The sequence below is a fragment of the Theropithecus gelada genome, chromosome 2 (genome assembly GCF_003255815.1).
Source record: "Theropithecus gelada isolate Dixy chromosome 2, Tgel_1.0, whole genome shotgun sequence".
NCBI classification, from domain to species: domain Eukaryota; kingdom Metazoa; phylum Chordata; class Mammalia; order Primates; family Cercopithecidae; genus Theropithecus; species Theropithecus gelada.
In genome coordinates, this window is record NC_037669.1 from 115,034,406 (window position 1) to 115,051,172 (window position 16,767).

The window sequence follows — 16,767 nt, forward strand, 5'->3', positions numbered from 1 at the left end:
ATGAGCAGTCTTGAATTAAAGAGATATAATAATGAGGTTGCAGAACAGAGTACACTGAGTTAAAATATTATGAAATAAATTGCTGATGCCATATCTGCAGTTGTGGTCCATCTGTAGATTTTTAAAATAAATTATCTTGTTCTCACAGGCATCCAAGTCAGTAATTATATGCAAACAATAAGAATTAAGCTTCTGCCAAAAGAATTATCTCTGTAGCCAATAGCAACTTCCTTTGGCAGGACAGATGTATTCACCAGCATTAAAACACTTACTTTTTTATTTCTGAACGAAATACTTGTAACTAGTCTACAAAAGGGACAACTGAAGGTATGAAGAGAGAAGACGAATGACCCCAGGCAAAGTATTTGATTCTTCTCATAGAAAAAGCAAAGCTCAACCTTATTATCTTTGGAGTTGGGATTTATAAAGAAGAAAATAATACCTTTTTAAGCTACACTGTTTTCATGAGATACAATAAAGTTTAGCAATAATATTTTAAAAATAGAACATGCCTGATCTAACGAAAGTTCTCTGGAGTACGCATGGATAGGAATAAATATCCAAAAATAAAATTAAAAGAGCCAGTTGAAGCGAACGCTCTGGAAACATTTGCTGGCAAAGTATAAAAGTCTGAAGTGTATGTGACATTGGCACATATTGAAAATTAAAGTATCCTTTATAATTCAACAGTCATTAAAATATGGAAGAAAGCAAAAAAAAAAAGAAAAAGAAAATTATCTGAATTTCAAAATGCTTCACTTGAATTATTGCCAACAGGGGTACTATGGTTTCAAATTCTCATTTAGTTTATGTATTCTAAATATGAATTATATCATTTTCAAAAATAGTTTTTATGCCATAAATTTTATATACAACATATTATTTAACTTAGTTAATAAATTATCCTCAAAAATCCTGTTATGTCTGCACTTTATGACTTTATGCCCATTTCTTACAGGCGAGAAAACCAAGGGAAAACAGTGAAATAAGCAAAACTGCCATGTGTTCTGGATAACACAAGGAAAGTGAAGTGAATATAAAGTGAAACTTGCTATAAGTGCTTGTAGTTTATTTGCTTCCCCACCCAAGGGTCCAGTTGTACTATTTTCAGAAACATACCTAAAGCAAATATGCTAAATCTCCAGTCATGTGAACTGGGATATGACAAGCTGGCACGAGACAAAATGAAAAGACAAAACATGGCTTTAATGCTCACCACTTTGTGTTGAATGTTATTACAAAGCTCTACTGGGGGTACACCAGATCTAGACCAAATCAACCTTGTAAAGTAATTGCTTTGCCTCTGATTGCTCTAAGGGAAACCCACAGACAATAAATACAGAGAACTAACAAGCGCAAGAAATGAGAGCGGCTGGCTAGAGACTTTCTTTTTGCCATAATGCCATAGTAACTGTCAAAGAAGTCCTCTGTGGACACTAATCTAAGTGCTGCAAAGGCTCGTCTTACTCAGATAGTTCTTAGGTTTATACAGGGCTCCAGGTGTAAAGCACTTCACAAACATTACCTGAAATCATTGTGCTTCTCAGTAAATTGTGCTTCCTGCTGAAGCTTAAGTAGCAAATATATCAACCAAAAACTGCCCATTAGATCTCAATCTTTACAAACGATTCGTGGTTGTAGATTCCAGTCCTCTATCTAAGAGACTCTTGAAAATTAAAGTATAGAAAATTCTGTAATCAGATATTCTAATTGGACTTAATTGTCATCAAGAAAAATATGAGAGAATAATCTGAATGCAATAGTTATAGTCTGAAAGAAAGTTATATGCATCTGTATTTTAATGAGGAAAACTCTCAACTAGCAACTTGAATCAATATACATTTCTGTCTTTTTTTTAATAAAACGACAATATACCCAGGTAACAAATCTGCACATGTACCCATTGAATCTTAAATAAATAATAAACCCAAACTAGTAATTCTGGCAAAAATCATCAATTACCACTAAAACTACTAGCTAGATAAATGGATAGCAGACGTGACTTCTTCCTCTTCTCTCTTAGGAACGCACAGTAAGATGTATTTCTCTATCCTTTGAAGTTAGACATGGCCATATGACTCGCTTTGGTGAATCTCATATGAATAGGAGCAAGATGTGTCATTTATAGGCAGAAACATTTAAGAACCACTGCATCCTTGTCCATTTTGCTCTTTCTCTGCCTTAGATCTGGTAAAGAGTGTGTTCATATAGATATATAGTTCTGAGTCATCATGAAGTGGAAACTTACAGATTCTGAATGAGTTAGAATTTTTTGTTATTGTAAGCTATTGAGAGTGTTGAACTCCTTGTTACTTCAGCATTTTCTACTCTTTCCTGGCTATTATAATGGGGAATTTAACACTTGGTTGGATAAAGATATACCAGAGGTATGATTTTCTGAAAACAAGGGGAAACTATACAAGAAAGGTCAATCAGATATCACACCTAATTAAATGGTCAATCTTGAAATCCACTGATGATCTTGAAATCAGGTAAGATGTGTCTCTCATGGAAGGCAATATGGCATATACATCAACTGTGTTGTATTCTAGCCAAAAATGCTTAATATTACTGTAACCATATCTTTAACTCTAACTTCCAGTTAATAGAACATCATAGGAATAGAGGAATAGGCTGACACCATAAATCCCAAAGGTAAAACTAATGACAAGACAATTAGCTTGGTCTCTTCAACAGATTGGTGTCGTAAAAAAGAGAACAATGACTACATGCAGAGGCTTAAGCAAATGCAATGTGTTGTCCCAAATTGTATCTGGATTTGGATAAACCATCCACATAAGTGATATGGAAGAAAATGGGTAAATTTTAATATAAAATAGATATTAGATAATATTGAGTAATTGGTAGTAATTCTGTTAGGTCTAATAATATTATTTTGAATATGTAGGAACATGTTCTTATTGTTTAAATATTAATTCTAATATTTAAAAGTAAAATGTCAATTTTAAATATATTGGTAATTGAAAATAAGTCTTTAAAATATCTGAATTCCATAATTGGTGACAGAAATATTAGTCTAAAAGTTATACACAAAAATTTGAAATGAATTAAGTTGAAAAAGGCAAAAAAGATGGAGACTTACATAGTTTATATTTGTTTGTAATTACATATGAATTAATTTTAAGCTAGATTTCCAGTTTAAGGTTTTACAAATTGACAAAAACTATCTATTTTATACAGGATTATCTTCACAGGTTTCTCCTACTGTTTTAATCTAATCATTGTCAGACCACTGAACCAATTACCACTTAGATGAGTCAGCTCTACTGTCTGATACTGTTTACTGCCGAGTGAAAATCAATAGACTCAGTCATCATTATCTACTTTAAAGAATGTGAATAGTGACTTTGGAAACCCCCAATTTATTGGTTTTTAGAACCCTTTCACACTGTCTTGGAAACTTGCTTTCTATCTCAAACTATCAGATGCATAATGAGGTCCTATGTTATCAACTAACTCCCGCCTACCTCTTGTCTGACTTATGCCACCATTATCTTGTTCTCTGGTGTCCGGAGACATGGCCTTCTTTTATTTCCTAGAATAGGCTGTGCTCTCTCTTGCCTCAGAGACCTCAGTCATACAGATTTCCCTGCTTGACTTTTTTTCTTCTCTCTCTGTAACTAGATAATTCTTACATGCACTTTAGAGAAAAATTAAAAATGCCCCCCAGGAAAAATTTTTCAGATGTCCCAGACTAGGTAGGACTCCCCGCAGTCTTGGTCATATTCTAGTGTTATTCTAAACTTTCCTTTAAAACCTTAGCATAGTTTGCATTTATACACATATTTTTGTGATATCTATATGTGGAGTGTCAGCCCCTTGAGGAAGATAGTCATTCTTCTTCTGTTTACTACCATATTATCTTCAACTAATGCTGTGTCCAGCACTTAGAATGTGTTTAGTAAAGATTTGCTCTGTGGAGTTTATGAGTTTGGGGATGTGAAGAAGTATGATATAGTGAAACACTGAGAAAATATAGTTTCTTACTTTGTTCATTATTCATGGACATACAGAGGTGCTGAGTAAAAATTTTGTTGTGCAAATGAAAGGTATCGGAAAAAAAAAAAAAAAAAAAAAACCAGCTTCACCTGAGTCTTATTTTAGTTAAATAGCTTCTGTAGTCTTAATCTTCACTACTGTAGGTTGCAGTTAATTATCTATAAAATGAATTGTTTAAAGGATGACTTAGAAGGATATTTTCAGCACTAAACAGCTTTAAAACTAGGATTTTCAATTGTTTACCTTGCTATTGCAACCACTTTGTTTGATGCTAGTAATGTGAAAAATCAACAGCACTGGATCAAGCAATATTTTATTTATCAAGCAAATATTTATTGGACAACTATGTATTTATTTTAATTCAAATAAATATCTCAGCAAGGTTTTTGTGGAATTTGACAAGGTAATTTTTACATTTATATGGAAATGCGAAGGACAAGAATACTCAAGATATTTTTAAAGAAGAATTACATAAGGACCCACAAACTATCAGATAAAATGTCTGATTTTAAAATTCTCTAAAACAATATTGCGTTTGTACACAGATGAACTAATAGACTGAAGAATGGAATCGAGAGCCCAGAAACAAGCCCATACATCTACATCACATTGATATGTAGTGTACTTTTATTGTATAATCATTGAGAAAGAATGGAAATCTCAATAAACTAGATTGAAAAATGAAAATTGTGCCCCTAACTAAATCATCACAATTATCCTCAGTATCATCAAAATCATGGTAGATTAAGTAAGTGTGAAAAAAACTATAAAGATGTATAATATAAGAATATTTACTCAGAGTAGGTAGGAATTTAAGAACCTCAAAGGACTAAAACATAAAGATACTGGTAAACTAGATGACATGAAAATGAAGAACTATTCGTAAAAAATATAATTCAAAAAGTGAAAATAAAAGTCAAAATCTGAGAGCAGATATTTTCAACACATATAATTGACAAAAAATTTATAGCCAGAGTATATAAATATCTGCTTCAAATCAATAGAAAAAACCCACAAAAATTGGCGATGATTTTTAAGACGCACTTAGAAAACATAAAAAACATCCAGAAAACCAATACACATATGTAAAGGCACTCAACTTCATTAGCAATCAGAGAAAGACATATAATTTAAGCCACAATGAGGCAGCTCTTACACATATCGGGCTGGAAAAAATGAAAGAACAAAACCAAATGAAATTCAGTTTGGTAGAGGATCATATCAAGGAAAATTGCCACACATTTGATTTCAAGAATTAAGAATATATGCCTCCACTTAGCTTATCTATCAGCACTACAAGCTAAGGCAGCCTGGGTCCATAACTATTCCAGGAGATTCTTGGTTGTGAAGATAAGGCTTTAAGCTAATAAATAATGTCACTGTTTGCTTCAAAAAATTTCTGTTAATCAATATATCCAGAAAAATAGTTTGTTCTTCTCACCTGGACAAGGAGCTTCTTTATCAACAATCCTCCCTTCACAATGCCCACCAAATCTAAATGATTGTAACATATTTTTCTCACTGACAATCTTCTGACATTTTTCTGACTTAAAACATCCATCTTAAAATTTGAGCTCAGTTACCCAAATCCTACATAAATCCAGGATAGCACCTACTGAGATACTACAATACTAAACTCAGTCAAGATAGTGCTCTTCCTTTGCGAAGTAGGTGCAGTAAGTTCTGCCTTATCAACAAGCTATTCTAGTCTTTTCAGGCATTGACAGTCAACTATTCTACCAATTTGGCATTACCCAGTAGAGTTAAAGGTATTAATTCCCTATGAAGCAGTAATTACATTCCAGCATATATATCCTAGAGAAACTTTTGTGCCAGGGACATGTACAAGAATACCCTTAGGCCGGGCGCGGTGGCTCAAGCCTGTAATCCCAGCACTTTGGGAGGCCGAGACGGGCGGATCACGAGGTCAGGAGATTGAGACCATCCTGGCGAACACGGTGAAACCCCGTCTCTACTAAAAAATACAAAAAACTAGCCGGGCGAGGTGGCGGGCGCCTGTGGTCCCAGCTACTCGGGAGGCTGAGGCAGGAGAATGGCGTAAGCCCGGGAGGCGGAGCTTGCAGTGAGCCGAGATCGTGCCACTGCACTCCAGCCTGGGCGACAGAGCGAGACTCCGTCTCAAAAAAAAAAAAAAAAGAATACCCTTAATCATTTTTGGAAACAATAAATGCCCATCAACAGTAGAACAATAGGTAAACAAATTTTGGTACATTTATGCAACAAAATGCTTTACAGCAATAAAAATAAACTGCTGCTACATCTATCAACATGGAGAATGAGTAGAGAAACCAGTCCCCTCTTCATTATCAATCAAAGTTTCTCCAACTACTCTAAAACACAAAACCAGGTTTACATATCTTTAATGTATATTCTTTCAAGTCAAATACACTGTTGTTCTTCTAAACAAATATTGTGACTCTTTTTCTTTTCAAATATATCTCTGGATTTCCTTTCAGAGATGTGCATTATCTTGTTCACTGTGCTAATCTTAGTTTCAGAATGTATATTTGATATCCCACATTGTCACTCCTGCTTTCAAAACATATACTTGAATCACTTTTCTTTATTTTTTTTTTTTAATCATACTTTTAAGTTCTAGGGTACATGTGCAAAATGTGCAGGTTTGTTACATATGTATACATGTGCCATGTTGGTGTGCTGCACCCATGAACTCGTCATTTACATTAGGTATATCTCCTCATGCTATCCCTCTCCCCACCCCCTCCCCACAATAGGACCTGGTGTGTGATGCTCCACTTCCTGTGTCCAAGTGATCTCATTGTTCAGTTCCAACCTATGAGTGAGAACATGCGGTGTTTAGTTTTCTGTTCTTCCGATAGTTTGCTGAGAATGATGGTTTCCAGCTGCATTCATGTCCCTACAAAGGACACGAACTCATCTTTTTTTATGGCTGCATAGTATTCCATAATGTATATGTGCCACATTCTCTTAATCCAGTCTGTCACTGATGGACATTTGGGTTGATTCCAAGTCTTTACTATTGTAAATAGTGCTGCAATAAACATACTTGGGCATGTGTCTTTATAGCAGCATGACTTATAATCCTTTGGGTATATCCCCAGTAATGGGATGGCTGGGTCAAATGGTATTTCTAGTTCTAGATCCTTGAGGAATTGCCACATTGTTTACCACAAAGGTTGAACCAGTTTACAGTCCCACCAACAGTGTAAAAGTGTTCCTATTTCTCCACATCCTCTCTAGCACCTGTTGTTTCCTGATTTTTTAATGATTGCCATTCTAACTGGTGTGAGATGGTATCTCGTTGTGGTTTGGATTTGCATTTCTCTGATGGCAAGTGATGATGATCATTTTTTCATGTGTCGGTTGGCTGTATGAATGTCTTCTTTTGAAAAGTGTCTGTTCATATCCTTTGCCCACTTTTTGATGGGGTTGTTTGTTTTTTTCTTGTAAATTTTTTGAGTTCTTTATAGGTTCTGGCTATTAGCCCTTTATCAGATGAGTAGATTGCAAAAACTTTCTCCCATTCTGTAGGTTGCCTGTTCACTCTGATGGTAGTTTCTTTTGCTGTGCAGAAGCTCTTTAGTTTAATGAGATCCCATTTGTCAATTTTGGCTTTTATTGCCATTGCTTTTGGTGTTTTAGATATGAAGTCCTTGCCCATGCCTATGTCCTGAATGGTATTCCCTAGGTTTTCTTCTAGGGTGTTTATGGTTTTAGGTCTAACATTTAAGTCTCTAGTCCATCCTGAAAATTTTCATATAAGGAGTAAGGAAAGGATCCAGTTTCAGCTTTCTACTTATGGCTAGCCAATTTTCCCAGCACCATTTATTAAATAGGAAATCCTTTCCCCATTTCTTGTTTCTCTCAGGTTTGTCAAAGATCAGATGGCTGTAGATGTGTGGTATTATTTCTGAGGGCTCTGTTCTGTTGCATTGGTCTATATCTCTGTTTTGGTACCAGTACCATGCTGTTTTGGTTACTGTAGCCTTGTAGTATAGTTTGAAGTCAGGTAGCATGATGCCTCCAGCTTTGTTCTTTTGGCTTAGGATTGTCTTGGAGATGCGGGGTCTTTTTTGGTTCCATATGAACTTTAAAGCAGTTTTTTCCAATTCTGTGAAGAAACTCATTGGTAGCTTAATGGCGATGGCATTGAATCTATAAATAACCTTGGGCAGTATGGCCATTTTCGCAATATTGATTCTTCCTATCCATGAGCATGGTATGTTCTTCCATTTGTTTGTGTCCTCTTTTATTTCACTGGGCAGTGATTTCTAGTTCTCCTTGAAGAAGTCCTTTACATCCCTTGTAAGTTGGATTCCTAAGTATTTTATTCTCTTTGAAGCAATTGTGAATGGGAGTTCATTCATGATTTGGCTCTCTGTTTGTCTGTTACTGGTGTATAAGAATGCTTGTGATTTTTGCACATTGATTTTGTATCCTGAGACTTTGCTGAAGTTTCTTATCAGCTTAAGGAGATTTTGGGCTGAGACAATGGGGTTTTCTAAAAATACAATCATGTCATCTGCAAACAGGGACAATTTGACTTCTTCTTTTCCTAACTGAATATGCTTTATTTCTTTCTCTTGCTTGATTGCCCTAGCCAGAACTTCCAACACTATGTTGAATAGGAGTGGTGAGAGAGGGCATCCCTGTCTTGTGCCACTTTTCAAAGGGAATGCTTCCAGTTTTTGCCCATTCAGTATGATATTGGCTGTGGGTTTGTCATAAATAGCTCTTATTATTTTGAGATACGTTCCATCAATACCGAATTTATTGAGAGTTTTTAGCATGAAGGGCTGTTGAATTTTGTCCAAGGCCTTTTCTGCATCTATTGAGATAATCATGTGGTTTTTGTCTTTGGTTCTGTTTATATGCTGGATTATGTTTATTGATTTGAGTATACTGAACCAGCCTTGCATCCCAGGGATGAAGCCCACTTGATCATGGTGGATAAGCTTTTTGTTGTGCTGCTGGATTCAGTTTGTCAGTATTATATTGAGGATTTTTGCATTGATGTTCATCAGGGATGTTGGTCTAAAATTCTCTTTTTTTGTTGTTTCTCTGTCAGGCTTTGGTATCAGGATGATGTTGGCCTCATAAAATGAGTTAGGGAGGATTCCCTCTTTTTCTATTGATTGGAATAGTTTCAGAAGGAATGGTACCAACTTCTCCTTGTACCTCTGGTAGAATTCGGCTGTGAATCCGTCTGGTCCTGGACTTTTTTTGGTGGGTAGGCTATTAATTATTGCCTCAACTTCAGAGCCTACTATTGGTCTATTCAGGAATTCAACTTCTTCCTGGTTTAGTCTTGAGAGAGTATAAGTGTCCAGGAAATTATCCATTTCTTCTAGGTTTTCTAGTTTATTTGCATAGAAGTGTTTATAGTATTCTCTGATGGTAGTTTGTATTTCTGTGGGCTTGGTGGTGATATCCCCTTTATCATTTTTTATTGCATCTGTTTGATTCTTCTCTCTTTTCTTCTTTGTTAGTCTTGCTAGCAATCTATCAATTTTGTTGATCTTTTCAAAAAATCAGCTCCTGGATTCATTGATATTTTGGAGGGTTTTCTGTGACTCTATCTCCTTCAGTTCTGCTCTGATCTTAGTTATTTCTTGCCTTCTGCTAGCTTTTGAATGTGTTTGCTCTTGCTTCTCTAATTCTTTTAATTGTGATGTTAGGGTGTCAGTTTTACATCTTTCCTGCTTTCTCTTGTGGGCATTTAGTGCCATAAATTTCCCTCTACACACTGCTTTAAATGTGTCCCAGACATTCTGGTATGTTGTATCTTTGTTCTCATTGGTTTCAAAGAACATCTTTATTTCTGCCTTCATTTCGTTATGTACCCAGTAGTCATTCAGGAGCAGGTTGTTCAGTTTCCATGTAGTTGAGCGGTTTTGATTGAGTTTCTTAGTCCTGAGTTCTAGTTTAATTGCACTGTGGTCTGAGAGACAGTTTGTTATAATTTCTGTTCCTTTACATTTGCCGAGGAGTGCTTTACTTCCAACCATGTGGTCAATTTTGGAATAAGTGTGATGTGGCACTGAGAAGAATGTATATTCTGTTGATTTGGGGTGGAGAGTTCTGTAGATATCTATTAGGTCCACTTAGTGCAGAGTTGAACTCAATTCCTGGATATCCTTGTTAACTTTCTCTCTCATTGGTCTGTCTACTGTTGAGGGTGGGGTGTTAAAGTCTCCCTTTATTATTGTATAGGAGTCTAAGTCTCTTTGTAAGTCTCTAAGGACTTGCGTTATGAATCTGGGTGTTCCTGTATTGGGTTCATATATATTTAGGATAGTTAGCTCTTCCTGATGAATTGATCCCTTTACCATTATGTAATGGCCTTCTTTGTCTCTTTTGATCTTTGATGGCTTAAAGTCTGTTTCATCAGAGACTAGGATTGCAACCCCTGCTTTTTTTTTGTTCTCCATTTTCTTGGTAGATCTTCCTCCATCTCTTTATTTTGAGCCTACGTGTGTCTCTGCATGTGGGATGGGTCTCCTGAATACAGCAAACTGATGGGTCTTGACTCTTTATACAATTTTCCAATCTGTGTCTTTTAATTGGAGCATTTAGTCCATTTACATTTAAGGTTAATATTGTTATGTCTGAAATTGATCCTGTCGTTATGATATTAGCTCGTTATTTTGCTCATTAGTTGATGCAGTTTCTTCCCAGCATTGATGGACTTTACATTTTGACATGTTTTTGCAATGGCTGGTACCTGTTGTTCCTTTCCATGTTTAGTGCTTCCTTCAGGACCTCTTGTAGGGCAGGCCTGGTGGTGACAAAATCTCTAAGCATTTGCTTGTCTCTAAAGGATTTTATTTCTCCTTCACTTAAGAAACTTAGTTTGACTGAATATGAAATTCTGGGTTGAAAATTCTTTTAAGAATGTTGAATATTGGCCTCCACTCTCTTCTGGCGTGGAGAATTTCTGCCGAGCGATTTGCTGTTAGTCTGATGGGCTTCCCTTTGTGTGTAACCTGACCTTTCTCTCTGGCTGCCCTTAACATTTTTTCCTTCATTTCAACTTTGGTGAATCTGACTATTATGTGTCTTCAAGTTGCTCTTCTCGAGGAGTATCTTTGTGGCGTTGTCTGTATTTCCTGAATTTGAATGTTGACCTGACTTACTAGGTTGGGGAAGTTCTCCTGGATGATATCCTGCAGAGTGTTTTCCAAGTTGGTTCCATTTTCCCCGTCACTTTCAGGCACACCAATCAGATATAGATTTGGTCTTTTCACATAATCCCATACTTCTTGGAAGCTTTGTTCATTTCTTTTTACTCTTTTTTCTCCACACTTCTCTTCTCACTTCATTTCATTCATTTGATCTTCAATCGCTGATACTCTTTCTTCCAGTTGATCGAGTCGGTTACTGAAGCTTGTGCATTTCTCACGTATTTTTCATGTTATGGTTTTCATCCCTATCAGTTCTTTTAAGGTCTTCTCTGCATTGATTATTCTAGTTATCCATTCATCCATTCTTTTTTCAAGGTTTTTAGTTTCTTTGTGCTGGTTACGTTGTTCCTCCTTTAGCTCTGAGAAGTTTGATCAACTGAAACCTTCTTCTCTCATCTCGTCAAAGTCATTCTCCGTCAAGCTTTGATCCGTTGCTGGCGATGAGCTGCGCTCCTTTGGAGGGGGAGATGTGCTCTGATTTTTTGAATTTCCATCTTTTCTGCACTGCTTTTCCACCATCTTTGTGGTTTTATCTGCGTTTGGTCTTTGATGATGGTGATGTACTGATGGGGTTTTGGTGTGGGTGTCCTTTCTGTTTGTTAGTTTTCCTTCTAACAGTCAGGACCCTAAGCTGTAGGTCTGTTGGAGTTTGCTTGAGGTCCACTCCAGACCCTGTTTCCTGGGGTATCAGCAGTGGAGGCTGTAGAAGATAGAATATTCCTGCACAGCGAGTGTTGCTATCTGATTCTTGCTCTGGACGCTTGGTCTCAGGGGTGGACCCCGCCGCGTTAGGTGTGAGATGTTGGTCTGCACCTCAGTTGAAAATGCAGAAATCACCTGTCTTCTGTGTCACTCATGCTGGGAGCTGGAGGCTGGAGCTGTTCCTATTCGGCCATCTTGGGCGTGCCCCATCACTTTTCAAATATAGACTAGAGGTCATTTTACATTTGTGTCCTTTGAAATAGGGCTGCTTTCCTCTGAGTATCACTGAACAGTTCCTATAAAGATTTGGGTGATGAATATCTTGGGCATATTTCTATATAGAAGAAGATATGTGAAACAGAAGTATTACATTGTGAGACTTTTACGGTCTTCAGGTTTTTCCTGGTGGTCCATCTCCTTTATTTCTTCTTTCATGAAGATCTTGAGTAATCAATAAAAGCATTATTTTACATTCTTGAATCTGAAAGTTTTATGGACACAAGAGTAAATCTTTTTTATTTTTTATTTTATTTATTTATTTGTTTTTTGAGACAGAGTCTCATGCTGTCTCCTAGACTGGAGTGCATTGACACAATCTCAGCTCACTGTAATCTCTGATTCATAGGTTCAAGCGATTCTCCTGCTTCAGCCTCCCAAGTAGCTGGGATTACAGATGCACACCACCATGCCTGGCTAATTTTTGCATTTTTAGTAGAGACAGGGTTTCACCATGTTGGTCAGGTTGGTCTCAAATTCCTGACCTCCTGATCCACCCACATCAGTCTCCCAAGGTGCTGGGATTACAGGCCCAAGTCACTGTGCCCGGCCAAGAGTAAATCTTACAGAATGAAAAAAAAAAAAGCACAAAAGCATGCATACCCTCTAATTCTGTTTTAGAAGTTAGAAAATGGGGAGACCTAAAAATATAGTTTAGGGATGCATATAGAGATGAAAACATTTAAAAATGCAAACAAAGAACTCTCAGAAAACTAAACACATAGTTATCCCTTTTATAAAGATTCGGAATGGTGATTGAGAAGAGACACCCAGGGAGGGCTCTTTTAAGGGACTGGCATTGTTCTGTTTCTTTACCTGGATTGTGGTAATATGGCAATTCAGTTTATGATCATTCTCTAAGACATAAATGTGTTGTATACTTTCTTTTGTGCACATGAGGCAATTTCCAAAAAAAAAATTATAACATATAGTTTCATTTTTAATGGTATGTATTGGTAACTAGTATACCTGGCATTTGAATCATGAAAACAAGTGTACTTTTTATGCTTAAATTTGATTTCTTATGGGAATAATATTTATTTCCATCCTTTCTTACTTAATTCATAATTTTGAATAACCTACAAAATAGCTATAAGTAGGAAAATGTAGCCTGAGAAAGAGAGTGCCTATGTTGGGTATGGAATCAGAATGTAAGTGCATGTACTCTGAGAAGACAAATGTGAAACTGGTGAGGAAATGACATTTTCCTCATGTTTACTTTTATGCAAAATGGTCAATATATCACGGTTGGAGTAGATAAGGAGACTTGCATTGAGAGGAAGCAATCACATTGTTTTTGTTTATTCCCATGCTATGCTTTAAATTGCTCTTTAGTGATTTGTTCAACAAATAATTACTGAGCACCAACTATGAGTCAGCCTCTGAAGATAAAACTTAGAAACACACAGACGTAGTCCCTGCCCTCAAGGAACTTATATTCTAGTGGATGCAAGACAAAACAAAACAAAACAAAACTGAAGGAAGGGAAAAGGGAAAGAAAACAAAGAGAGAAGAGGAAGAAAGGAAAAAATAAATAATTTTACAATTTTCAAAAAGTAAGACCTTTGCAGAAAAAGTTGAATGAGAAAGTAGGGATGAGGGAGGGTCTACTTTAAAGAGCATCTCCAGGAAAGGCTTGAGAGACAAAGTGGCATTTTAATGGAGACCTGCCAGAAGCCTAGGAGTGAGCCACATGCATATTCAAAGGGAGAGTGTTCTAGAGAAAGCTAGTCATGAGGTAAGACGAAACAAGAAATGGAAGATGAAGTCAGAGAAGGGTCATATTTGAACATTTGAGCAATGAGGTACAGGAGCCAATGGATAAATGCATATCTTTTTTTAACCCTGACTTTCATAGGACTTCTCAGTCATTTGCTAGGAATTGAGAAAGCAGTTGCCTATTGAAATAGAAAATTCAGTGATGAATCTATGTATTGGCTCTCTCTGTTCCTATTATTTAAGAGCCTTTGCAATGCTTATTGAGACATAAATTAAATCATATTGTAATTTTCCTGGTTGTCTACATTCTCCATATGATTTTAAATTTTATTATTATTATTATTATTATTATACTTTAAGTTCTAGGGTACATGTGCATAATGTGCAGGTTTGTTACATATGTATACTTGTGCCATGTTGGTGTGCTGCACCCATCAACTCGTCAGCACCCATCAACTCGTCATTTACATCAGGTATAACTCCCAGTGCAATCCCTCCCTCCTCCCCCCTCCCCATGATAGGCCCCGGTGTGTGATGTTCCCCTTCCCGAGTCCAAGTGATCTCATTGTTCAGTTCCCACCTATGAGTGAGAACATGCGGTGTTTGGTTTTCTGTTCTTGTGATAGTTTGCTAAGAATGATGGTTTCCAGCTGCATCCATGTCCCTACAAAGGACACAAACTCATCCTTTTTTATGGCTGCATAGTATTCCATGGTGTATATGTGCCACATTTTCTTAATCCAGTCTGACACTGATGGACATTTGGGTTGAGTCCAAGTCTTTGCTATTGTGAATAGTGCCGCAATAAACATACGTGTGCATGTGTCTTTATAGCAGCATGATTTATAATCCTTTGGGTATATACCCAGTAATGGGATGGCTGGGTCATATGGTACATCTAGTTCTAGATCCTTGAGGAACCTCCATACTGTTTTCCATAATGGTTGAACTAGTTTACAATCCCACCAACAGTGTAAAAGTGTTCCTATTTCTCCACATCCTCTCCAGCACCTGTTGTTTCCTGACTTCTTAATGATTGCCATTCTAACTGGTGTGAGATGGTATCTCATTCTGGTTTGGATTTGCATTTCTCTGATGGCCAGTGATGATCATTTTTTCATGTGTCTGTTGGATGTATGAATGTCTTCTTTTGAGAAATGTCTGCCAACTTACAAGGGATGTAAAGGACCTCTTCAAGGAGAACTACAAACCACTGCTCAGTGAAATAAAAGAGGACACAAACAAATGGAAGAACATACCATGCTCATGGATAGGAAGAATCAATATCGTGAAAATGGCCATACTGCCCAAGGTTATTTATAGATTCAATGCCATCTCCATCAAGCTACCAATGAGTTTCTTCACAGAATTGGAAAAAACTGCTTTAAAGTTCATATGGAACCAAAAAAGGGCCCGCATCTCCAAGACAATCCTAAGTCAAAAGAACAAAGCTGGAGGCATCACGCTACCTGACTTCAAACTATACTACAAGGCTACAGTAACCAAAACAGCATGGTACTGGTACCAAAACAGAGATATAGACCAATGGAACAGAACAGAGCCCTCAGAAATAATACCACACATCTGCAGCCATCTGATCTTTGACAAACCTGAGAGAAACAAGAAATGGGGAAAGGATTCCCTGTTTAATAAATGGTGCTGGGAAAATTGGCTAGCCATAAGTAGAAAGCTGAAACTGGATCCTTTCCTTACTCCTTATACGAAAATTAATTCAAGATGGATTAGAGACTTAAATGTTAGACCTAAAACCATAAAAACCCTAGAAGAAAACCCAGGTAGTACCATTCAGGACATAGGCATGGGCAAAGACTTCATGTCTAAAACACCAAAAGCAATGGCAGCAAAAGCCAAAATTGACAAATGGGATCTCATCAAACTAAAGAGCTTCTGCACAGCAAAAGAAACTACCATCAGAGTGAACAGGCAATCTACAGAATGGGAGAAAATTTTTGCAATCTACTCATCTGACAAAGGGCTAATAGCCAGAACCTAAAAAGAACTCAAACAAATTTACAAGAAAAAAACAAACAACCCCATCAAAAAGTGGGCAAAGGATATGAACAGACATTTCTCAAAGGAAGACATTCATACAGCCAACAGACACATGAAAAAATGCTGATTTTAAATTTTTTTAATATCAAAAATAACATACATCTCTTGTTAAACATTGCATTATCATTAATTAGAACATGATATGCATATACACTCAGGTGTATTAAACATTGATTGTGTGACAGAATAAATATATTCTTCAAATGAATGAGAGGTAAGACAGTTAATGCTATTGTGAATAAAGAGAGTTTTTCTATATACTATAAATAAATATTTATGAAAAAGGCATTGTGGAGTAAAATAATGATGCTTCCTGGGAATTAGAACCAATCATTTGTAATCTATGCATATCTCACCTCTCTTACAAGGAGAATAAAAATATTTTCTTCATAGGATTATTATGAGGATAAAGTGAGAACACATATATTATCAATAAATATTAGTTCTTTTCTCCTCATTTGAATTTGTAACATGAGGGGAAAAAGACACCAATGAATATTGACACTTCTTCACAATTAAGGGTGCTGATAAATTAATATAAGCGACATTGTCTCTCTTGCTTAAATCACTTTTCTGCATCATTTGTGGCCTGTCACCTTTCTCTTATTAATAGTATACTAATTATTCTTTGTTGTGCATCTATAGGTAATCCACAGGAAGAATGAATCCTACTATTTAACTGAAAGAAAAAATGTAATCTAGAGAGGTTTAATGAAGTTCATATTGTTACAAAAAAGCAAAACCTTTCTTTGTTGTAAAATATTTTTATTATTTATTAAAGTAATCTGAC

General features: G+C 36.3%; 1 protein-coding gene across 1 annotated transcript in view; it reads right to left on the reverse strand.

The window, feature by feature from the left end:
• The window catches only part of NAALADL2 (N-acetylated alpha-linked acidic dipeptidase like 2), a 971,471-nt gene that overhangs the window by 152,420 nt on the left and 802,284 nt on the right, over positions 1–16,767 (reverse strand). The gene's annotated exons all lie outside the window — the stretch shown is intronic.